This window comes from Schistocerca piceifrons, chromosome 5 (assembly GCF_021461385.2).
Source record: "Schistocerca piceifrons isolate TAMUIC-IGC-003096 chromosome 5, iqSchPice1.1, whole genome shotgun sequence".
Taxonomy (NCBI): Eukaryota; Metazoa; Arthropoda; class Insecta; order Orthoptera; family Acrididae; genus Schistocerca; species Schistocerca piceifrons.
Genome location: NC_060142.1, coordinates 72,051,414 through 72,078,055, shown reverse-complemented (window position 1 = coordinate 72,078,055; position 26,642 = coordinate 72,051,414). Strand labels below are relative to the sequence as shown.

Sequence of the window (26,642 nt, the reverse complement as noted above, 5' to 3'; positions counted from 1 at the left end):
ATTTGTAATTTTCGGGTGTAACATACAGGCTATTAAAAAGAATTTTCATTTCATATTGATTCTATAATAAAAGACCTGGTGTTAGAATTTGCAATTACTGACCGTTGATCAGTGTGAATTTGTTCTGGGTTTCTTTCAGTCTCTGCATGGTTTCAGTCTTCCTTGATGATTCTTAAAATTAAAGCTATAGGTATACATATTTACAAATGTTACAAGAAAAAAATTATCACACTTCATCTTTCGTCACTGCAAAAGTAAGTTTACAATAACAACTGCTACATAAAATTTTTAATAGTATTCCTTGTATATTCATCATCTTATCAGTTTACTGCTTTGTCGTTTTGCCAAGCTTCATTAGCTCGGTCGCATTTAATTATGCATTTGTTTCTGTCGCACATACACTATTTATCATAGACTTGGATTATAGAGCGGCCACTGCTGATGGCTTCGACAAGGAAGTCCGTATCTTTCACTTTCTTGGCTCTAGAGTGGCTCTCCGAATTATTTCACATATGAAACAGATAAATATCTTATATTAGAATAGCTTACAAAACTAATTTTATGTACATATGCGATGGAATATAGAAATGATCGGATCCTTTGACGTTTTATCGTGTGATTATTTTCATTTGAATCGTGACCTTTCTTTAAAGTTTGCATTTCAACAGTGTTCTATGGTGACATTGTGACTTATTTCTGTGAATGATCAGTCATTGGACTAATTACGCTAATTTCTCTATCATAGAGTCTCTCAGAATGTTCATGGTATATACAAAGATATATTTGCTACAGGGTGTAGTACACAGCAACAGCTGTTAACAGTTGAACGCCTGCATTATTTCGTCACACGGTGGCTTTCGGCCTCCATTGTTGCGAACGGTCTTATAATTCAGTCTGCACGTGCACATTACCGGAGCTTACTTGCGGTACGTCAATATAGCGTCTGATGTAGCGTGCGTAACTTTCGTTCGCCGGATCGTGGCTTCGAGCTTTTTAAATTGCTGGAGGGAGCTCCTTCCACTGCAGCTGCCTCACATCACTTTCTGTCCACTATCCAGTTACGGATTCACGGGTAAGTGATGGCCATCGCAGCAACAGCATGTGTGGAACGACACGAATCATGACTCGTCGCACACATTGATGAACAGACGTATTGTGCAATAGAATACTGTCATTGAAAATCGTCAAACTTTACAATTTCACTTGCACTGTGGTGAGTGTCTGTGTGAACATTGTATTTGGTGAAATTCTCACTTCATAACATTATACTCTGTTTACAAGTTGACTTACGTACTAATATTTACAAGAGTTAACTTAAAATCGAGGATTAATTCAACTGGTCACTTTAAATCAGAACAACTGTTTCTTAGTTCGTCTTTTTACCCTTTACATCTACGGTCACATGTAAACTTTCAAAAGTTCTTTTTCTTGGACTAAATTCATTCCAATCTCCTTTACAAATTAATTTCTTTCATAGTAATCTTTATCACGCTTGTTTATTCATTTTGAATATCGAATACTTTTTTAATGCTCATCTTACTTAGTGTCTTGTGAGTAGTTCCACATTTACTTCAAAGTTTCTTTCGTGTGTGCTTGTATTTAAAAAAAATTCGAGGGCAGACTTGGAAACAATAGATCCGCCTCTTGCTTTTGTGTAAAATACAAACAGTCGAGAAAGAATAGTGGGCAAAGCGGGCCTACTCTAGCATCGTCGACGAAATTTAAATTACTCCTCAAACGGGGTCGAAGATTAATTTAACATTACACAATGCAAAAGCAATTTTCTTAAGTAGTGCCTCACTTGCCAAGCACACGTGCATTTTTACGAGGTGATCCTTGGGAGTGGATAGGCTCACAGAGGATTTGCACTTAGGAAAGGGATTCATTATTCACATAATCACAGAGAAAACAATTAATATTGCACACTTAAAATAAATTTATCACCTCAATATGTATATTTAATATGCAACTTGCTGCAGCTTGCTTACTGCTCCTTCTTCATTTATTAGACTAAGTCAAGTTCATGCATTACGCATTTGGGTATTAATTATCATTTGTATATTTGCGTAACCCTCTCACTAGAGCATTGTTGTCTGCTGCTCTGGCGATCTGTGAAGCTTGGGTGAGATTCTTAGTCTATTTGCTGCTAGCTTGTGGGTTTGCACTGATGCTATATAGTACCGTGAAGTTGCCATAAGAAACAATGTTACACATGCATTCTTTTCTCAGCTTGTTTATAACTTGGACTCACCTTATTTTTAATTATATAATTAGCTTCCTTTTTATTTCATCACTCTTTTACTTCTTGGTTATCGTCAGGTCTTTTTTTTTTTTTTTTTAAGATTGCGTTGTGTTATCTATCTATTCATACTTTATCCTAGGTATTGGTTTATTTCAAAAGAGATGGTATTCTATCGCTGGCACAGCACTGTGCTGGAACTTATAAGTTAAATGTAGCGACGGCTTTGTGCTAATGGGTGGTGCCTTATTGACTTCGTTGTTTAAATTAGGGAATAGCCTCATGGAATCGAATCTTTTCAAACTACTTTCCTTCTTTGACTGGACGTTGAGTATTTTCTTTCAAAATAGGTCATTGATTTGTCCTCGATTAAATTTCACTTTTTAATACTTCGAGCATATAATCATCATTTTCATTTTGCTATTTGGCGAGAGAAGTGCATTGTTCGCTCCTTCCTCTTTCCTCATTTTAGTATCTTGGGGCCAATACCTCTCGAGTACACCATACTAACTTACAACTAAAATTGGAAATCGTCTCAGGGACATGTTTTCCTGCTTGCATTAAGTTCATTAAAATAAATACTTGTCTACAGCCTATTCTGTATTTTATTTTCCAGGCAAGTTATTTTAATACATAAGGTTTCCTTTTAGCACCGATTAACGTCCGTAGTCGGCCCAGTTTAGTTCTTGTCACTCATTGGTTAATCCTGATCTGCAATATCTTAGAATTTTCTTAGAGCCTAATTAATTTAATTCCTGGCGTTATAAATTTTTCTTAAATCATGATGGTGGAACAATCCTTTGATTTTATTCGTGGCAGGGTCAGATAACAAATAGCTACCTATGTGTAGTTTCCTCATTATCACAAAACTACTTCATAAACGTGTTGGCACTTACGATTCTTCTTTAACAACAGGGATGGTTTAAAATGAGTTCTAATACCTTTTCTTCTTCTCTGAAAACGATAACTCTGTTTACTTTCTTATCAAATTCCTTTTTTCGGAGTTTAGCACACGTTGTCAATGACATTAAAACTTGCCAGATTTTTGCTTCTAGGTCCGACCCGTTGTCTTGTAACTTTGGAAGAGGGTCTGTCCACTCATTCCCTTCTTTTAATCTTGACATTAACTCATGAGGCGTGAATCCGGTCGATAGATGGGGAAGATGGTTTACGATCTGTTCGAAAGGTCTTACGAAGTCTATCCACTTAGACTGCTTATTCGGAATAAACCTGTTAAACTCTGTGAATATTCTTCTGTCGGATTCGATTGGGGCCGGAATCGGAATATCAAACTTTGTTTGATCCCATGGCGAGCAAGGAATGCACGCCACTGGTATAATGTGAAATTTGAAGCATTATCGGACAGGATCGACTCGGGAACACCGAATCGTGGGAAATAATCATTTTCAATGTGACGAATTATTTCCACAGGTAGATTTCACTGTGTACAGTCTTATGTGCTTAATAAAATTGTCCAGAATTGTGCTACTAAGTATTTAGCGCCTCCCATACCGGTGGGTAGTGGACCTGCCAAATTGATATTAAGAAGCTGGTTTGGCCTTTCAGCAATTATTGGATTTAATGGGATTGAAGTGGAAATGTTTAAGGATTTTGCCTTTTGACAGATGATACAGTTCCTTAATAACTGATGGATTCTCTGACGTAGATTCAGAACCTAACTGTAAGTCGATATTTTTCTTTTGCATTCCTCTGGTCCTTAGTGGCCCCATGAAATGAGGGTGTACCACAGATGTTCAATGAAATTTCGAGTAATCCACCCACACCATCTTTCAGATGACTTCGACGTCTTATGAAATAGCAGTTGGTTATGAACTTTAGAGAACTTTGACAACTTTTGGGCTGGATTTTCGTGAAGAATTTGTTTAACCTTTCTCCATTTTGGATCTGTGTTTTGAAGAATCTGAATCTGCCTACATAACTGAAGAAAATACTTTCTGTGAATTGGATCTTTCATTAACAAAATTTTATAATTAGGCATTTGTTTCACCAGTTCACTGGATTCTGGCAAGCCGTCAGGTGAACGAAAAAGTGCGTCTGCCATAACACTATCTTTAGCTTTTATATATACCACATCAAAATTCCTGTAGGAATAAGCACCATCGAGTAAGGCTGTTGCAACTTGCATGTGAGGAGAAATTATAAGGCTTGATGGTCTGAATATACTTTAATTTTTATTCCTTAGTTGAATCGTCTTAAAGCCCATACAACGGCGAGAGCCTCCCATTCCGTAACTGAATAAGACTTTTCACATTCAGATAATACTCGACTCGCAAAGCTGATCACTTGGATTTGCTCGCGTCCATCTACTAATTGAATATGAAAGAGGCAAGCGCCGATACCCATGAAGGAAGCGTCAGATGCAATGCAAAATTCCTTATCCATCTGAGGATGATGGAGAATGTTACTGTTAATCAGACTGTCTTTAATTTTCTGGAATCTGTCCTGGCATTCCGGGGTCCAATTCCAATGTGAGCTCTTCTTCAAAAGGTTGGTAAGAGCGGAATTGTTCATTACTTGATTGGAAACAAAACTTCTGAAGAAACGTGAGACCGACAAATCCTTTCTGTTGCCTTTTTGTAACAGCGGTTGGAAAGTTCTTTATTGCAGACAATTTTGCCGAGTCAGGTTTAATTCCTTCGGGGGTGAGATGATGTGTCCTAAAAGTTTAATTTCGCTTTTCCCGAACTTGGAGTTCTTGAGATTTGCCGTGACAACATACTCTATGGTCCTCCCCGATAGCTGAGTGGTCAACGCGGCGGTCTGTCACGCCAAGGGGCCCGGGTTCGATTCCCGGAGATTTTCTTCGCTTACGAACTGGGTGTTGTGTTGTCCTCATTATCATTTCATCCTCATCAGTGGAAGGCGACGGGAAACCACCACTGGAATCACTTCCCTAGACGCTCATGCGGTGGACCTCTCTGACGTCGCTTCCCCTATGACAAGACTTGCCGTAAGGCAGAACACAAAGTTTTATACTCTATGAATCTTTGAAATACCTTTTTCAAAATTGCCACATGATGTTCCCAATTTTTCGATGCTTCAAGAATGTTCAGGACCTAGTACATAGTCAAGAGCTCAAATAAAAATTCCGGAGCTCACATTTAGTCCAAACGGAACGACTTTGAAATGGTAAGATCTGCCTGCAGATATAAACGGAGCGTACTTCCTAGACTCCTGCGCAAGTTCTACTTGCCAGTAACTGCTTTTCAGATCAAGGGTACTCAAATTCCTAGTTCCACGAAACTTCTGCAGATGCTCTTCAAGAGCGTCACATCTAATTCTTATGGGTACTATGATTTTATTTATTAATCTTGCGTCCAAGACTAGTCGTACGCTACCATCTGATTTCAGTACAGACAATAAAGGACTCGAATAAGGTGAATGAGATAATTCTAACACATTCCAACGTAAAATTTCCCTAATCTCGCTCTTAACAGCTTCGCGTCTTTCATATGGGATTGAAAGGCTTGTTTTACAGTAGGTTGAATGGGACAGCACCGCCATTCGATATTCAAAGCCTTTTATTAGTCCATGTTTCTTAGAAAATATTTGAACGTAATCGACTAACAAATTGTGAAGTTCATTTTTATGTTGTTCGGACAGATCAGTGGATTCCCTAGCTTTGACGTTTAATTTATTCTGATTTGGAATTAGGTCTTTATAGTCATCGTCATTAACGCTTTCAAACTCTGTCATGTGTTACCGTCGTCTGTTAGTCCATTGTCGTACTATTATTTGATGCGCGCTAAACTTTGCCCTCACTTTACCTCTTAACAAATTTACTGTTACCTGTTGCTGAGTTACTACTAGAGTACAGGTTCCACACTCGATGTCAATTTTAGCTTTCGTCTGACTCAAGAATTCCATGCCCAGGAAAATGAATGGCACTGACGGGTTTTTAACAATGAAAAAAATGTTTGTACTGAAATGGACTCTGTCTTAATTTGAAGCTGAGTTTGAAGATTTCCGTGTTGTGTTAGTGGACCAGCTGCTCCCGAAACGGTGCAACCTTGAAATGTAAGTGATAAAACTCTGCACACAGAAGATATTTGCTTAAATAAACATAAAGATAAGAGATTTATATTACCTCCTGTATCTACGATGGCTGTTACCGGTATATTGGCAATTGATATTCGTATGGGAGCTTGAACTTGTTAATCCCAAGCGTCATCATTGTCTTTCCTCTTAGTGTCTGCTACTAGACCATCCTGTAATTTTATCTCTTTGTCATACATGATTGCATTAATTTAGTGTGAGCCAATGAACATGGTGCCTCCATTCAAACCTGCAGCATCCACTAGAAGGCTCAAAGGTGCTGCATTTAATTTTCCGCTCGGCGTTTACGTTCCTGCTCGTTCATGTTTCTCAAAGTTTCTTCCGTCTCAACTGGTGTGGCACGAACTCGGATGGAATTGGGTCTTGTTCTTGTGGTGTATTCGCTTGCACATAATAAATTTGCGTATTATGCTGGTGTTTAGGCTTCAGATTTCCCGAAGGTCCATTCGCTTGTTGCGTGAAGTGTACATTCTGTGGCTGAAAATTGTTTTGCTGTGGCTTGTGTAGAGTGTAACCGTTGCTGAAAGATGTATGTTGGCCTCCACCTTGGCCATTTATTTCCTTTCCACTGGTGATGTGAATTGTAAGACTGATTGTCTTTGGTCAGTTGCGTGTTTCCATATTGCTGGGATTGTGTGTTATAATGTGCGTTTCCGTACTGCTGTGGTGACGAATTACATATTGTATTGTATCTCTGCCTGTTTTGTATTTACTGTTGGAGTACGTGCTGTGTTTATTTTTGAAATCGTTGTGGGGTTGGTGCTGGCTGTCGCTGCGGCGCGCTTCCACTCGGCTACCATTGTTGCCTGCGTAATCTGTATCGTGCTGGCTGCCTGCACTGAAGTAGGCGTTGCCAACATTAACTCTAGCGTCCTCATAAATCAGATGTAAGGAGTCTAACGCTGATAGGAAGGTGTCAGTAACTCCCTCAGAGACGTTTACTAACTTTTCTCTAATCGAAATTGGTAGCTTTGTTTTTAGGATCATAATAACGTCTTTGGCGGTGATCGGTGAATCCCAGAACTTAATTTTCACTAAATATTTCTGGAAATACCTCCTCAGGCTACCGCGCTGGCTGTTAAACACTTCGTCGTTGTAAACCTCTTTTCTCAAGTGCTGCTGCAACCCAGAACTCTAGAATTTCTCTAGACATCTGTTTGAACTCCTTGTAACGACCATTTCGGTTCCCCATAAGGCAGCGTCTCCTACAATAAACCCAGTAACGAACTGAATTCGCTGGTGGTCACTCCGGCTATTCGAAAATTTCGGAGGAATACTATAGGATGATTTTCTGTTTTCTGTGGGTGAATATTCGGAAAAACACGATGCTTGATCACGCTTTATTCCTGCATAAAACTGACAAAAGTTGGTGGGCTGGTACCCGGAATTGTGTTTCTATAGAACTGTGGGTTTGAGCGTTATCAAGTGGCGAACGGTGATGCATCTGCTCAGTGCTTAATTTCTAAACTTTTAGGTGCCGGAACGCACCACCTTCTTCAACCTCACCCAACCCCCCACCCACCCGTCGGCCAGAGAGAGAGAGACTTGTGATAAGACTTACAACGAGAAATCATTTTTTAGAAAATATTGTTCTGAAATTCAGGTTTTTAAACCATAATGTTGTTGTTGTTGTGGTCTTCAGTCCTGAGACTGGTTTGATGCAGCTCTCCATGCTACCCTATCCCGTGCAAGCTTCTTCATCTCCCAGTACCTATTGCAACCTACATCCTTCTGAATCTGCTTAGTGTATTAATCTCTTGGTCTCCCTCTACGATTTTTACCCTCCACGCTGCCCTGCAATACTAAACTGGTGATCCCTTGATGCCTCAGAACATGTCCTACCAACCGATCCCTTCTTCTAGTCAAGATGTGCCACAAACTTCTCTTCTCCCCAATCCTATTCAATACCTCCTCGTTAGTTATATAATCTACGCATCTAATCTTCAGCATTCTTCTGTAGCACCACATTTCGAAAGCTTCTTTTCTCTTCTTGTCCAAACTATTTATCGTCCATGTTTCACTTCCATACATGGCTACACTCCATACAAATACTTTCAGAAACGACTTCCTGACACTTAAACCTATACTCGATGTTAACAAATTTCTCTTCTTCAGAAAAGCTTTCCTTCCCATTGCTAGTCTACATTTTATATCCTCTCTACTTCGACCATCATCAGTTATTTTGCTCCCCAAATAGCAAAACTCCTTTACTACTTTAAGTGTCTCATTTCCTAATGTTGTGGATAGGCAAGAGCGCCAACCCACTATGAGAGGAAGCCGAAAGGCACGCGTTTTAGCTCGCGCAGGCTGGCGTGAGGTCTGGAACAGGACAAGGAAGTTAGACTTTAGCAAAAAAGGACGTAGCTGTTGGAATACTTAACTTTAATCCGTAAATGGTGAACATTGCTCTTGACGGTACATGTTCTACAGCATCAATAGTAACTGGTAATGGCGCTTTGCTAGGTCGTAGCAAATGACGTAGCTGAAGGCTATGCTAACTATCGTCTCGGCAAATGAGAACGTATTTTGTCAGTGAACCATCGCTAGCAAAGTCGGTTGTTCAACTGGGACAAGTGCTAGGAAGTCTCTCTAGACCTGCCGTGTGGCGGCGCACGGTCTGCTATCACTGATAGTGGCGACACGCGGGTCCGACGTATACTAACGGACCGCGGCCGATTTAAAGGCTACCACCTAGCAAGTGTGGTGTCTGGCGGTGACACCACATTCCTCCCCCGCAAATCGGCGTACGGTGGTGTTATCAGGCTTCCGCCCGCCGTGGGGAGGACCCCATGTTGTATGCGACGAGGTGGGGAGCCTAACAACAGGCGAGACTGTGCCACCCGCACCCTGCCATTCGGTCCGAGGGGAGCTAGGAAACGCCTGAAAACCTGCTCCAGGGTGCACGCCAACATGCGGTGTATGCGCCCGCAGAGAGACAGGAGGGGCCGAAGGGTCGATCTCCGTCGGGGCTGGGCACCCGACGGGCGAAGACGCCATATGGTCCGGAGCGGGCAAGAGGTCCATGTCGGAGGACAACTGGTCACGGGAAGCGATCGGCGGCGCGTGACCCAGGGAGGCGCCCGGCGGTTGCAGCGACGCGTCGACTGCGGGCGTCGCCGGCGGGAGAACCGGCGGCGGCGGCGGTGGCGGCGGCACGTCGCCATGGGGCAAAATGGGAGGCGAGCCAGTAGATGGGTCCCCCGGGCGCTGACCGGATGGCCCCGTCGCTGAAAGCAGACGGGGAGCGGCAGATCCCGTGCGACGACAGAGGCGCAGCTGGTTAAGATGCCGGCGCACCTCACCAGAGGCCCCCAACACCAGATGCATAGCGCGGCCGAGGCAGCGAAGAATGCGCCCTGCAAGCCAACGCCGTGAACCTCGATAGTGGCGGTAGTAGACAACGTCGCCTGGGGCAAAAGCAGGTGTCTGCCGCTGCACAGGAACCTGAGACGGCGGATGTAGCAAAGACATCAAGGTTCGATGAGGACGACCGTGGAGCAACACAGCCGGCGAGCGACCATCTCGGGGCTGAGAGCGATACGAGGACAAAAAGAGCAATAACGCGGCCTCCCGAGAATGCGACTCTTTTAACTTCAACATCTGTGACTTGAAAGTCCGGACCAATCGTTCAGCGGCACCGTTTGACTGAGGCCAAAACGGCGCGGATGTCAGATGTTGAATACCATTGGCGTTGCAGAATGACTGAAATTCTGCGGACATGAATTGTGGGCCATTGTCGGAAACAATAGTCTGTGGAAGACCTTCAATGCAAAAGGTAGCAGATAACGCTTGGATGGTGACAGATGACGTCGTGGAAGACATCCGGACAACAAAAGGAAAATTACTGAATGAATGTACCACAACCAACCATCGAGCATTCCAGAATGGACCAGCAAAATCGATGTGTAAGCGTTGCCAAGGGGAAGTGGCTGTTGCCCATGCAAAGAATTTCCGCGTTGGTGCGGATTGTTGTTCGGCACACGCCATGCAAGAAGAGCACATATGCGTAATCGCAGCATCGATTCCGAACCAACTACAGTGCTGACGAGCAAGTTGTTTCGTTCTCACTATACCCCAATGTCCTTGGTGGAGAAGCCGTAAGAAAGAGGACTGTAACGTACGTGGGACCACGACCCTGGACTGATCATTAGCAGAACGCAACAGCAAAACACCACGTCGTACAAAAAGTCTCTCCTTGTGAGCAACAAATCGGCGAACCAACGGATCCCCGATCCGTGACTTTGACAAGGGCCATTGAGTAGCAACGAAACGCAGAACGGTAGCCAGGACAGGGTCGGCAGCTGTGGCTGTAGCTACACGACGAAAATCAATCGGAAACGAGTCGACCACGTCATCGGCTTCCGCATCAATGAACATGCAAGCAAGTTCGGAGGAATCGAATGCTCTATCCTCAGCAACAGGCAAATGGGACAACGCATCGGCGTTTCCGTGCTTAGCAGTGGACCGATACAAGATATCGTAGCGGTACTGCGAGAGGAAAATAGACCAGTGAATGAATTTCTGCGCTGTACGTGGAGGTACAGGCTTGGTCTGATGAAAAAGCGATGTCAGAGGTTTGTGGTCTGTGATGATGGTAAAGTGACGACCATAAAAGAAAGCATGAAACTTTGTAACACCAAATACGAGAGCCAATGCTTCTTTCTCGATCTGTGAATAATGTCTTTGCGCAGACGAGAGCAATTTGGACGCAAAGGCAATAGGGCGATCGTGCGAACCATCTTTGTGCGCAAGCACAGCACCGATCCCGAAATCCGATGCATCCACCATCAACAAAAGGGGTTTCTGGGGATCGAATGGCGTAAGGCAAGTAGTGGAAAGCAACACCAATTTCAACTGGCGAAAGGCCACCTTTACGGCGTAAGCGATGAAGCGGGGCTGAAATGGAAGAGGCGTGCGGCACATAACGATGATAATAATTAATTTTTCCCAGCACACTCTCTAGCTGCTTCAGATTCTGCGGCGAAGGCAGGTCTTGTATGGCACGGAGGTGCTCTGGACTGGGATGTATGCCTTGGGCGTTCAGTACATGTCCCAGATAGGGTAAGTCCCGAGCAAAAAACACACATTTGTCCTTCCGCAAGCGAAGACCATTTTGTCGCAAGTCCTGAAATAATGTTCTGAGATTGGCTAAATGTTCTTCTTCCGTCTTTCCGGAGATCACAATATCGTCCAGATAGTTTGCTGCAGTAGGGACCGACGCACAAACAGTTTGCAGACATTCCTGAAACAATGCTGGGGCGGATGCACACCCAAATGGCAGTCGTTTGAATCGATACAAACCAAGATGCGTGTTAACCACCAAAACGCGCTGGGATTCTTCGTCCACCGGTATTTGCAAGTAGGCATCTGCTAGGGCCAACTTCGAAAAATATTTACCCGGGCACAGTTTGTCAAAAAGATCTTCCAGGCAAGGTAAAGGAAAAGATGCAATCACTAGTTGTGGATTCACAGTTGCCTTGAAGTCCACGCAAAGTCTCAATTTTCCGGAAGGTTTTTGCAAAATTACTAAGGGTGATGCCCAGAGAGAAGCCTGCACACGTTCCATTACACCTTGTGATTCCAAATCGTGTAATGTTTCTGCGACCTCATCACGCAATGCGTGGGGAACATTGCGCGCTCTGAAAAATTTCAGTTGAACGTTTACTTTCAGTTCCAAATGTGCTTTATAGTTCTTAGTGCAACCAAGGCCCGGTGCAAAAAGGTCTGCAAATTCTTCACATAGACGAGAAACACTGTCTGAAGGCACAGTCTGGTTCACTGATAGGACCTGATTGACTATAGACAAGTTAAACAACTGATACAAATCGAAACCAAACAAGTTCACTGCAGAAGAAGAACGAAGGACATACAATTACACAAGTTTTGTTTGTCCCTTGTATGTTGCAAGAAGGCTGCACTGTCCTAACACAGGGAGCCCGTGACCTGAATATGTAGTTAGCTTAACATTTGCGGCACGCAACGGAGGTGTGCCCAGCTGTTTGTACGTGTCTTGAAATGGTTCAAATGGCTCTGTGCACTATGGGACTTAACATCTATGGTCATCAGTCCCCTAGAACTTAGAACTACTTAAACCTAACTAACCTAAGGACATCACACAACACCCAGTCATCACAAGGCAGAGAAAATCCCTGACCCCGCCGGGAATCGAACCCGGGAACCCAGGCGTGGGAAGCGAGAACGCTACCGCACGACCATGAGCTGCGGTACATGTCTTGATTGATCAGTGAAACTGCAGCTCCGGTATCGAGCTGGAATGGTATCACTTTGCCGTTAATGTCCAAGTCTACAAAAAGTTTATTGTCCTGCTGACAAGAGCGACTGTCTCTTGCAACATGAACTGACACTGGTACAAAATCACTTGCGACTTGACGGGATTTCCGGCGATGTCGACGCACACTATTTGTGGGACGAACACAGTCACTGTTAGAGAGAGTGGCACTGGGCGGAGTGGAATGAACTACATGAATGTCCATGGACGAAGTGTCACGAGCCTGAGTATCCTTGGTTCGATTCCGATTCCGGTGCGAAGCAAAGGACCTGGAATGGTTGTGAGAGTCCGATCTGAGCTTTTTCTGGCAAACACTCTGAACATGTCCTTTTTAATGACAGAAAAAGCAAATAGCCTGGTGTGACAGGCAATTCTCAGGCGAATGTCTAGTAGCACACCGTGGGCATGATTTTAGCACTGCAATTGCTTGCCTGGGCGGCACACGTGGCTGAGAGCCTGGTGGCAGCTGCGCGGACGGGCGCGAGAGCTGGGCTGTTTACTGTTCCGTGCAGTGTGCCCGGAGGGCCGATTAATGTGACACACTGCTGGTGAAGTTTCAAATTATTTCTGAGCAAAGTCAAGTGTGTCCTGCCGATCCAATATGTCCATCACTTGTTCAAGGGAGGGATTGACTAGTTTCAAAATTTGTTCCCTTATACAAACATCAGAAACGTTCTGTGCAATTGCATCACGTACCATAGTATCTGAATAAGGGAGTCCACATTGACACTCAAAAGCACAATCTCTAATAATGCCTTGCAAGGTTGCAACCAACTCCCTATTAGTCTGGCCTGCCGTACGTTTTGTACGAAAGAAGGTATACCTTTTTGCAACTACATTGACTGATTCTTTGAAATATGCATCTAACGCAGACAAAATTTCGTCGTAGGACAGAGTTGCTACGTCGCGTCGGGGAAATAATTTCACTATCACACGGTACGTTTGGACGCCTACGGAGGAAAGGAGAAAAGGCTGGCGCTCATTACCTTGAATTCTGTAGGCGGCGAGATGGAATCCAAATTGGCGTGACCACTCCGTCCAGCTTTCCAGTGCCACATCAAAAGGACGAAAAGTTGGTGCAGCTGCGTGAGCGGTGGAGCGGCGGCTCCCGCGTCGTTTTTCATTGCACGTTGACCCTGGACGAGCTGTCCAAGGGCATCCAATAAGGCCTGCGTCTGCTGATTCTGTAAGCGATAAAATTCGGACAGTACATCTGGAGATGGTGGCGAAGCCATTTCGCAAGTAAATCAGGGCAGTATAGCTATGAACGCGGTGTGGCCTCGTCGCCAAATGTTGTGGATTGGCAAGAGAGCCAACCCACTATGAGAGGAAGCCGAAAGGCACGCGTTTTAGCTCACACAGGCTGACGTGAGGTCTGGAACAGGACAAGGAAGTTAGACTTCAGCAAAAGAGGATGTAGCTGTTGGAATACTTAACTTTAATCCATAAATGGTGAACATTTCTCTTGACGGTACATGTTTTACAGCATCAATTGTAACTGGTAATGGCGCTTTGCTAGGTCGTAGCAAATGACGTAGCTGAAGGTTATGCTAACTATCGTCTCGGCAAATGAGAACGTATTTTGTCAGTGAACAACCGCTAGCAAAGTCGGTTGTTCAACTGGGGCAAGTGCTAGGAAGTCTCTCTAGACCTGCTGTGTGGCGGCCCTCGGTCTGCTATCACTGATAGTGGCGACACGCGGGTCCGACGTATACTAACGGACCGCGGCCGATTTCAAGGCTACCACCTAGCAAGTGTGGTGTTTGGCGGTGACACCACACCTAATCTAATTCCCTCAGCATCACCCGACTTAATTCGACTACATTCTATTATCCTCGTTTTGCTTTTATTCATGGTCATCTAATATCCTCCTTTCAAGACACTATCCATTCCGTTCAACTGCTCTTCCAAGTCCTTTGCTGTCTCTGACAGAATTACAATGTCATCCGCGAACCTCAAAGTTTTTATTTCTTTTCCATGGATTTTAATACCTACTCCGAATTTTTCTTTTGTTTCCTTCACTACTTGCTCAATATAGAGATTGAATAACATTGGGGAGAGGCTACAACCCTGTCTCACTCCCTTCTCAACCACAGCTTCCCTTTCATGTCCCTCGACTCTTATAACTGCCATCTGGTTTCTGTACAAATTGTAAATAGCTTTTCGCTCCCTGTATTTTACCCCTGCCACCTTCAGAATTTGAAAGAGAGTATTCCAGTCAACATTGTCAAAAGTTTTCTCTAAGTCTACAAATGCTAGGAACATAGGTTTGCCTTTCCTTAATCTGGCTTCTAAGATAAGTCGTAGGTTCAGTATTGCCTCACGTGTTCCGATATTTTTACGGAATCGAAACTGATTTTCCCCAAGGTCGGCTTCTACCAGTTTTCCCATTCATCTGTAAAGAATTCGTGTTAGTATTTTGCAGCCATGACTTATTAAACTGATAGTTCGGTAATTTTCACATCTGTCAAAACCAGCTTTCTTTGGGATTGGCATTATTATATTCTTCTTGAAGTCTGAGGGTATTTCGCCAGTCTCATACATCTTGTCAGGACTGGCTCTCCCAAGGCCGTCTGTAGTTCTAATGCAATGTTGTCTACTCTCTGAGCTTTGTTGCGACTCAGGTCTTTCAGCGCTCTGTCAAACTCTTCACGCAGTATCATATCTCCCATTTCATCTTCATCTACATACTCTTCCATTTCCATAGTATTGTCCTCAAGTACATCGCCCTTGTATAGACTCTCTATATACTCCTTCCACCTTTCTGCTTTCCCTTCTTTGCTTAGAACTGGGTTTCCATTAGAGCTCTTGATATTCATACAAGTGGTTCTCTTTTCTTCAAAGGTCTCTTTAATTTTCCTGTAGGCAGTATCTATCTTACCGCTAGTGAGATAAGCCTCTACATCCCTACATTTGTCCTCTAGCCATCCCTGCTTAGCCATTTTGCACTTCCTGTCGATCACATTTTTGAGACGTTTGTATTCCTTTCTGCCTGCTTCCTTTACTGCATTTTTATATTTTCTCCTTTCATTAATTAAATTCAATATTTCTTCTGTTACCCAAGGATTTCTACTAGCTCTCGTCTTTTTACCTACTTGATCCTCTGCTGCCTTCACTATTTCATTCCTCAAACCCATTCTTCTTCTACTGTATTTCTTTCCCCCATTCTTGCCAATTGTTCCCTTATGCTCTCCCTGAAACTCTGTACAACCTCTGGTTTAGTCAGTTTATCCAGGTCCCATCTCCTTAAATTCCCACCTTTTTGCAGTTTCTTCAGTTTTAATCTACAGTTCATAACCAATACATTGTGGTTAGAGTCCACGTCTGTCCCTGGAAACGTCTTACAATTTAAAACCTGGTTCCTAAACCTCTGTCTTACCATTATATAATCTATCTGAAACCTGTCAGTATCTCCAGGCTTCTTCCATGTATATAATTTTCTTTTATGATTCTTGAACCAAGTGTTAGCTATGATTAGGTTGTGCTCTGTGCAAAATTCCACCAGGCGGCTTCCTCTTTCATTTCTTCCCCCCAATCCATATTCACCTACTATGTTTCCTTCTCTCCCTTTTCCTATTGACCAATTCCAGTCACCATGACTATTAAATTTTCGTCTCCCTTCACTATTTCATCATACATTTCTTCAATTTCTTCGTCATCTGCAGAGCTAGTAGGCATGCTTACCCGCATTCCTATTTTCCTATTCGTTATTAAACCTACTCCTGCATTATCCCTATTTGATTTTGTGTTTATAACCCTGTAGTCACCTGACTAGAAATCTTGTTCCTCCTGCCACCGAACTTCACTAATTCCCACTATATCTATCTTTAACCTATCCATTTCCCTTTTTAAATTTCTAACCTACCTGCCCGATTAAGGGATCTGACATTCCACGCTCCGATTCGTAGAACGAGAGTTTTCTTTCTCCTGCTAACGACATCCTCTTGAGTACTCCCCGCCCGGAGACCCAAATGGGGCACTATTTTACCTCCGGAATGTTTTACCCAAGAGGACGACATCATCATTTAACCATACAGTAAAGCTGCATGCCCTCGAGAAAAATTACGGCCGTAGTTTCCCCTTGCTTTCAGCCGTTGCAGTACCAGCACAGCAAGGCTGTTTTGGTTAGTGTTACAAGGCCAGATCTGTCAATCATCCAGACTGTTGCCCCTGCAACTACTGAAAAGGCTGCCGCCCCTCTTCAGGAACCACACATTTCTCTGGTCTCTCAACAGATACCCCTCCGTTGTGGTTGCACCTACGGTACGGCTATCTGTATCGCTGAGGCACGCAAGCCTCCCCACCAACGGCAAGGTCCATGGTTCATGGGGAAGTAAACCATAATATCTTATCAAAAACATAACATCACCAATATAAAGAACTGCTGATACCCCCTGCTGCCGTACCAGTGTCACTTTGCTCCATAGTTCTGCTTCATACCAGGGTGTATACGACCCGGGAGATCCGGGAAAATCCCGGGAATTTTTTAGAATTCCGAGAATGTTTCATTGTTTTAGTTTTCAGTTAAATTTTTGGTAGGAACCAATACTCCATCAAAGGATATTACTGTATCCCGCGTCTGCAGGATAATACTGGAGCAACAAAACATTAACAAGAGGAACAAAAAACGAATATAAAACTTAAGTCGCAAAGGAAATCCGCCATATACAACAACAAAACATAGTGCTCATACAAGTGTCTGCCAACAGCAAAGTGTGTCAAAGGCTTTAGAAAGACTATGCAATGATTCATAACGACAAATTGCCTCCGATGAGCGTGACGTGACAGCTGTTGACATTAGATTCGTTTGAGCAGTTGCGGGCGGGTTCTTGTGCACGCGCAGTTGAGTCGCATATGGGTAGTACCCTCTCCCGCTCCTGGCTACGGATTTGTGGCTAGGCGCCACTATCTAGTATTGCCCCGGTTCGGAAATATCGTAGATCAGGGGCTGATGCGCAGAGCAGTCCGAGTTGTGGTGGGGAGGTGGGTAGTCTCCACGTGACCTGTGTTTACGTTCAGTGATTTTGCTGTTTCCTATTCATTTATTAATCTCACATCAAATGAAAACAAAACGGATTTCTGTGGCCGGGAGCTATCAAATGAATTAAAATACGTTCGCATAATTACGGAAGGCTAAAATATGTTATTATTTTCAGGTTTTATTTCCACCTTTCTGACAGTCAAGCAGAACAATGAAGTTATTTTTGTCGATTTGCTAAAGAGATTTGGCTTTTATTAATCTTTTGCGCTGAGGCAGTCAATTTATTTGAAATGATGTCTTTAATTTCACACTGTTGGTTCGTTTCAACTGTTCGCTGCATGTCAAGTGCACGTTTTCCATCTTCTAACTCTTCTAACTCGCATGTCATTATGCCACAATAAAGAACCAAACATGAGATAATACAGTACTGGTACTCAAGAAAATTTACATCCGAATCTGGACATACGAATGTGCACTTTAAACCCAATTATGCATTTTAGCATGGTTCACGAAATTCGTATGAACTTGAAGTGTCCTCTGATGTCTTGTTTCTTTTGTGACATAGTGCAAGAGCTTTTAATGTTTTAGACGTACGAACATACGGGGTTCCTGTGTCGTCGTAGCTGCGCAAGAGCGGTGGCGCCTGTTATCTGGCACTGTCTGGCAACTGCTGAAACTAATCAGTTTCTAACAGGGCACGGCAAAACATTGCGGATGGTGGTTTGAAAAGCGTTACTTTCGAAGTAAATTTCCTTTTATACTAGATGAACTATATGCGAGAATGTACGATGAATTTCTATAATCGCAGAGCGTTTGACTCTCAATTAAAAAAAAATGGCTCTGAGCACTATGGGACTTAACTGCTGAGGTCATCAGTCCCCTAGAACTCAGAACTACTTCAACCTAACTAACCTAAGGACATCACACACATCCATGCCCGAGGCAGGATTCGAACCTGCGACCGTAGCGGTCGCGCGGTTCCAGACTGTTGCGCCTAGAACCGCTCAGCCACTCCGGCCGGCCTCAATTAAAAATAAACTCTTTGAGGACGACCATCTAGAATAATTTCGAGCACAGAAGGTCAGACATCTACGTCGTTATAAAAATTTTACTAGCACATTTGTGTGATATATCTTAAAGTGTAGCACGCGCAAAAGAGATCAACATTACATGTGGAAGCTTAGCTTCTCCTGCAGCGTCTTAATCTTCGAGACTACGATTATATGTGAAACCTCTGTTTTTATTGTAGCAACACTATGTATATTAATTTAAACTATCAACTTTTCTTATTTGTGTGTTCGCGCTACTTACGAGTGATCTTGCTGTTGTCTGACTACATCACGTGTCCTATGCTGTCATTAGCTGGCGAGATCACGTGCCATGACCTATGACTGGCTCACAAAAGCGCTTCGCAATCTCGATTTCAATGCCTTGGAAAGTAACATGGGATGTTTTGTGGAATTCGAATTTGTATCTTCGTAACACGACAATATGCAGCGTACATGTTGCTGCTGCACATCAAATATCTTACCAAAACGTGTTTCCCCCCCTGAGTTCCGTTTTGTAAAATGCAGGGAAATTCTACGTCGTCGTATAAAACCATAAACATTCAAAAGACTGGTAAGTTTTACAGTGCCGAGGAAAATTACACTCTCACATAACACGGGGAAAAATGTATTTTCACCCGGGAGAAAGTGTATTTTCAACCGAGAAACCCGGGAATTTTTTTTTCCTTGTCCATGTATACCCCCTGCATACGTGTCGGCACAAGTCGGTAGTCTTCGTGACAATGACATGTTTTCAGATGCTGCCAGCCGCAAAGTTCGAGCAGTTGCTTTGTACCTGCTCTATGAACGTGTGTTCAGTATTACTCAACAAAGCATTTAGCGGTTAATGACGATGAAGATATTCGTGCTCTTTCTAGGTCTCGTACAATTCCGATTTCCCACGTCTTCACGAAACGTTAATTCCGTGTGCATTTTGTACCATAGCAGCTGATCGTTGCGTCGTGTTTGAGTTGCAAGATAAAGTTAAAACATTCCACCCGTCCCACCCTGAGGCTGCAGAAATCTTCCTCCTCTCCTCTCCCCACACCATGTTAACACTGCCACGGAGAAAAACTATATGTTATGTTTCCATAATGAGATTTTCACTCTGCAGCGGAGTGTGCGCTGATATGAAACTTCCTGGCAGATTAAAACTGTGTGCCCGACAGAGACTCGAACTCGGGACCTTTGCCTTTCGGGGGCAAGTGCTCTACCATCTGAGCTACCGAAGCACGACTAACGCCCGGTACTCATAGCTTTACTTCTAGCAGTATCTCGTCTCCTACCTTCCAAACTTTACAGAAGCTCTCCTGCGAACCTTGCAGAACTAGCACACAGTATTAATCTGCCAGGAAGTTTCATATCAGCGCACACTCCGCTGCAGAGTGAAAATCTCATTCTGGAAACATCCCCCAGGCTGTGGCTAAGCCATGCCTCCGCAGTATCCTTTCTTTCAGAAGTGCTAGTTCTGCAAGGTTCGCAGGAGAGCTTCTGTAAAGTTTGGAAGGTAGGAGACGAGATACTGGCAGAAGTACAGCTGTGAGTACCGGGCGTGAGTCGTGCTTAGGTAGCTCAGATGGTAGAGCACTTGCCCGCGAAAGGCAACGGTCCCGAGTTCGAGTCTCGGTCGGGCACACAGTTTTAATCTGCCAGGAAGTTTTATATGTTATGTTCTCCAATCAGATTTTGTCATTTTAAACTTTCACAATAGTGAGAGAAAAAGAAATTAAGTTTTATTTATACAGGTAATAAATAAATTCTCTTCTAAATGTAAAATGTCACTAATAGAATAAAAAATATCTATGACCCTTAACTACTATGGTCATTCATAGGAACACAATTACTATGGAGAGGTGTCACAGACCGCATTTTTATATTTTATATATCAAACGAGAATTTTGCAGAATATGTATAATTTCTTGACTTTCTGTCATTCATTACACTTCTTAGAGGTGGCCTTAGTAGAAATTTTTTTTTAAACAATGCAGTATTTTAAACACTTCGACAATTAAAACAAAGCGAAATCTGGAGTGTAATTTTATTTTACGAGTTACGAAAATAACAGCAAATAGTTAGCTCTCTACTCACACACAGATTTCCATCAGAGGGATTATATTACAAATTGGCAATATAACTAGGTGGAAAAATCCAACTTGACATACGATAAATTGTGTGCGAACTCAGCTTTCAGTTTACGACTCATCTTTGCAATGTAGAGCGAATATTTCAGTCCATAAGTCGATGAATGGAGAAACTTTGTCACATTTTACTACTAAAATTTCAAGTAAAAACTAAATACTTTCTCTCATGTGGCACTGAATCATACTTTAGTCCATTTCCATCTGCAAACACTTCACGCAAACCTTCCTGGAACACTCCAGATAAATCGGAACACCACACTGTTGACCTGGATACCTTGTTTTCCTCTTCAGATGAGGAGGGCAACAGGCACACGTTTCTCGATTTTCGAATTCTTCTTTCGGTGTCTGACGCTCATCTTGTAAGTGAAGTATTCTTCTGATGGCGCCACTCAACTCTCGTGGCAAGCGTCCAATAGAAATTCTACGCTTCATATGAGGTTCAACTAGGTCTCTTGCCAGAGTCTTCATGAAGTTGAATCTCGTCATTAGCTCTGCCTTTGGAAAAGCTTGATGTAACACGTAAGCTTGATGCACCGCAAGCAACATCCACTGACGTGAAGAAAATGGCCAAAGGCCATCTTCTTGTCCGGCGACTTGACGAATAAGCTGCACACCTTTGGTCGAGACAGTCCACACCACCTTTTGATGTGTTATAAAACAGGATGATCTCAGGTTTTCCTGATTCAGGATCATTGTTTGCTGAATGGTGCATACAAGAGATCAGTATTGCAGCTTTGGACTTCTTGGGCACGAAGGAAACCAGAGTCATGTCTTCTGTAAAACCGTAAACAGATGTCTTCCCACCACGTTTCTTGTTAGGTAAGAAGTTCTGCGGGATCTCCTTTTTGTTCTTTTTCAGCGACCAACGTATGTGAGACCTTTTTTTGAAAGTTCATTGACTAGTTCTCTTGATGAGTACCAGTTATCACCTGTAGCATTTCGCCTTGTGTTTTCAATGGGTTTCACCAATCGAAGAACAGCCTGTGTGGGAACACTGTGACCTTTCTCATGGCTGGGAAGGGTGTGACCGCCGCTGCCTTTTCCAGAATAAATGTATGCACTCTACAAGTAATTTGAATGTGCGTCAGTCTAACACTGAACTTTCAGGCCGTATTTTGCCGGTTTGTTTGGCATGTACATTCTAAAACCGCATCTTCCACGAAAAGGAACAAGCATTTCATCGACACACACACTGTTGCACCTACAGAGTAGCAAAGTTGACTGTTTTCGATGAAACGCAAAAAGATTTGTGAAATTGCTGCTGATTTGTCTATTTTCTTTCTTTCCACCCGATCGTCTGGATTATCAAATCGTAATGCAGACAATAAAAACAGAAATATTTCTTTGCTAACAGTGCATCTGAAAACATCTCTGCCTGTTCCATCGGTTGCAAACAAGCCGTAAACCGACTCGTTCCCCAACTTGAAAATGGCTGAATACACTAATAGACTAATTAAAGCCTTCAATTCAGTAACATCAACATCTTGTAGATAGGATAAGTGATCGTTAGCATACTGTGCTCTAAGCTTAGATATTTTCAGATTTGTCCATCGAATGATTTCGTCTAGAATGTCTGGTGTAAAGAACAGTTTCCATACCTCCACAACAGCAGGGTTTTCTCCAAGGCTTTTCGCCATCGGTCACGGTCCAGGAAGCTGCAAGACGAAGACGATGTTGTGTTGCCTTGTTCTTACGTTAGCTGGTGGCTGCCTTTTTCTCCATCGAAAACATCTGTTATTACCGAAGAACTAAGTTCCATCGTCACCAGTTGTCACATCTTCATCACTTTCAGTTTCCTCCTCTGAATTAGTGTCGTGATCACTAAATGTCTCAAAATCAGGGCCATTATCGCTGTCATCGAAGTCTTCATCCGAAGATTCAACGGGGCGATCTTGAACGTCCACATAACACAAGTTGCATTGAAGGCCCAGCTTTCCCCCACCATAGAGAAACAGTAGCATGCAACAAAAATGCGGCACGCAAACACTATGGTACGTCTGTGAGACCTGTCAAGGCTAATAATTACGAAACAAAGAGCAGCAACAATGCAAGAATGCTGGTACGTGTAGCTTGACAGCCAGTAGGAAGGTACCCGGAAGAGCCCATTTGGCTTTGCAGGAGTGTGAGAAATATCTCGACACAAAAATTTGTAGCGGTCTGAGAGACGGTCGATAGTAGTTAAGTGATGACTTACTTTTACATTCGTAAAATAATTAAATAGTTTCTATGTTACTAGCCAAAGAGAAAGATCTTTACAATTTAATTAACATGAGACTACGTGTAAAATTGAACTGAAAAACCACTATTGTTGTTTGTAATTTTTGGCGGCCTTGACACAACTCCACTCCGTGACGCCGCTGACAGGGCCAAGCAGCGGGTCGCCCCATATGAACAATCGGCACGTAACTTCAGCATAGTGGTAACAATGGCGGCAGCATCAAAGCTGGTCGCGGCGGCATTAAAACCGCTCACAGGAACAGCAGCACACGTTGCCAGTGATGGCATACTGATCCGTGCCTTTTGAATGCTGTGGCGCCCAGACAACCGATTCTCAGCGGTGTCGTGTGGAGAGGCCCTTTGCACTTACCTCAAAAAGTCAGTTCCGTCTCTTTGTTTCTGCATTTACTGATTATTTCTCTGTAATCCAACTAAAACATGAAGCGCACTTGAAAGTGCCAGTGAAACAGGTTAAGCATTGTAATTTGGAAAGTAATTCTGAATCTATACGGAATGTAGGCCTAATTGCTGTTGTGGCGCTGCACGACGCCAAAACATTGTATTCAACTATTGTCAGTACTGTCTACAAAGTCGTTCAATAAACATTACCTTTTGTTCAGCTCGGGCTATTGAATATACATTATTGTAAACACAGAACACAGGCTATTATGACCCCACAGAAATTATTTTAAATAAAATTACTTCTAATACAAAACTGTAATGCAGCTAAGTTACAATATGCCAGACTATAAAATACGCACCCACGAAAACAATAGTTGTAGAAAATACCATTTAATTTAAATCTTTCAATATCTTGCTTCCCGCAGTGAGCATAACCAAAGAAATGCTTTCTCTGTCAATAGCACAGATTCACACAATAACAATTTACTCAAATATATACAGAAATTAATTGATGGAAAACAATTATGAAAATTCAAGGATCGTGGGATTTTATTGTTAGCAATTAAAGAGAGATCTGATAAAAAAATGACCAATTTTTTTCAGAACTAACCATTAAACTGGGAAATTCTGTGACGCTATACATTACGTTTATAATAATCAGAAAATGATAAACTCGTCGTAGAGATGACAGTTTTGTTCTTTGCTATAAGCCCATACTGTCTTTTAACTGAGAAAAACATATTTCATGAGTAGCCGCTACAAACTGAATATTTATTAAACCATAAACAATCAAAGGGACTTGTTATAAATGTTAACACATTTGCTGCAATCTGACTGAAAAACGTTTTACACGTAGAATCCATCTTTAGCGAATATTTTACATAAGGCGAGGTACTGGCAGAAGTAAAGCTATGAGGACGGGGGGTGTCATGCTTGGGTGGCTCAGTTGGTAGAGCGAAAGTCAAAAGTCCCGAGTTCGAGTCTCGTTCTGGTACACAGTTTTAATCTGCCAGGAAGTTTCATATCAGCGCACACTCCGCCGCAGAGTGAAAATCTCATTCTGGAAACATCCCCCAGGCTGTGGCTAAGCCATGTTTCGTTTTACATAAATATCAAAGCTTCATAAGTCGTATTCAGCGCTAATATTGAGATTACAATTTTGTAGGCTATGAATTAAATTTCCCTCCACTCATAAAATAACAAGTCCTATCAATATGCAGTATATATATATCTAAGGGTATACAACTTTGTTTAAATACTGTACTTCACTTTAAATTTCATTACAATTTCAACATAGCATATTAACGTAAAATGACAAACATATGTTATTCTGACTAAACTCAGTGGCATATGACCAGTCAATTTATACAGAATATATGTTGTATATTTATTGTTAAAAAGTACCTTTTTAGGACATATTCAATTTGAACTGAGCTCTTAGTTTTAATTAAGTTCATACTCAGTGGCTCAAACAAAGGAAGAAATTATTTCAAACACGATCAATCACAATCAGTTTGAGATGGATTAAGAAAAACATTTCCATAATACAATATTGTCTTCATTATAAACTTATCACATCGTGCTAGCCGGCCGAGGTGGCCGAGAGGTTCTAGGCGCTACAGTCTAGGACCGCGCGACCGCTACGGTCGCAGTTTCGAATCCTGCCTCAGGCATGGATGTGTGTGGCAAGGACCTGGTCTTTATTACGCCATCTTTCGGCCTTCTCATTTTCTTCACGGCCCTTTTTATCAATTTTTCCTGCTTTTCATGTTCCCTTCTTTGACTTTCGAACTTGCTTCCCATTATTGAATCGATCATTGCAGCCAGGTCACTTTTTTCAAAAACAGGAATAGTTTGCACACTAGGACCGGCTTCTAAAACTTCGATCGTGGCTACTTCTGCCTCCGCACCTGGATCTACTGTGCATGATCGTAATGGATAGGAAGGTCCATTCGATCCCCGCCGTTATCTGCTTTTGTCTGTGTCCGCTGTTTACCGTCAGCCACGTTCGCGAATCATTTGTCGAACGTCAAGAGGCTACTGTCACTGCTGTCAGTCGTTTGTCTGTGACGTAGTGCAGGAACCTCAGATGAAATTTTAACTGCGGGTAACAACTGACGTTCACGTACGCCAAGAAGACAAGATGGTTCGTATTTATTACAAACAAATGAAATGACACACGTTTTACCACTTTTCAGTGTAGCTATCCGCCATATTGTAAATTTTTTTGCGCAGCACTGACAACAATAGTACACTTTCACTCAATTTAACAACAGAAGACTTGACTATTGAAAAAATGGAATAAAGCACTTTCAAGGCGGGAAACGACAGGGTTAAGTTTTGATCAACTCGAAAAAAGCTACGTCACTACGAAAGCTTGGCTACTGCGTATGAAAATTTGACTTACTTTTTGCTGTCTTGATAGCTGTACGGTTGGATACTCGCGTTTTTTGGTATTTCCTGCATTCGTTCTTCCAGGTCGACTAAATGGTTTATTCCACTTCTCTTTCTCGGATGAACTGTATCCACATGAAAAAATGAAACAGTTATTAGAACAAGCACTCAATTTTATTAAACACAGTCATGAAATGATTCTTGATCAGTCCCTGTTCGGGCGCCAAGTGTAGTGTTATAAAAAATATAGCGTTGAAGATATAATGCAATTTTGTTTGTAACTTGGCAACAGAATCAAAGACTGATTGTATTGTCTTATCGTAACAAGTCACCGTAATGATTATTTCAACTGATAAATATTTTTTAAATACCTGACGTTCTCTGGACATAAAGCAGCAGATTAATTTCTTTGAGATTGGTAGAAAGCAACATTATCATTTCCGCACGTTTTCATGAACGCGATGCAGTCATACTGGGATCGTCACTAAGCGACCAAAAGATTTACTGACTTTAAAAGAAAAATAACACTACACAGTTAGAAAGGACTGATTCGGAAACGATAGGAAAACGATGATGTTCCTCCTGCCAGATACGTAAGGATAATTTGTCGAAATAATCACACTTCATATATAACACACGCTTTAATGCTACGTACCTTTTCATATTACAGTTACAATAGCTGGTGCGTATTGACAAAAGCTTTGCACATAACACACAATACTTGAGATTAATGTCCTCTTGATGGTATATGCTCGTAATTAATTATGTAAACATATACGTTCTCTGATTGAGAAGACAATTAGCACATTTACAGAATATTTTCCACAAATTATAAAACACAGATTGCGGAACGCAG

The 26,642-nt window shown here is 42.5% G+C and overlaps 1 protein-coding gene across 1 annotated transcript in view; it reads left to right on the top strand.

Moving 5' to 3' along the window:
* Window positions 1–26,642, top strand: part of LOC124798742 (UDP-glycosyltransferase UGT5-like) — an 84,398-nt gene that overhangs the window by 33,745 nt on the left and 24,011 nt on the right. The gene's annotated exons all lie outside the window — the stretch shown is intronic.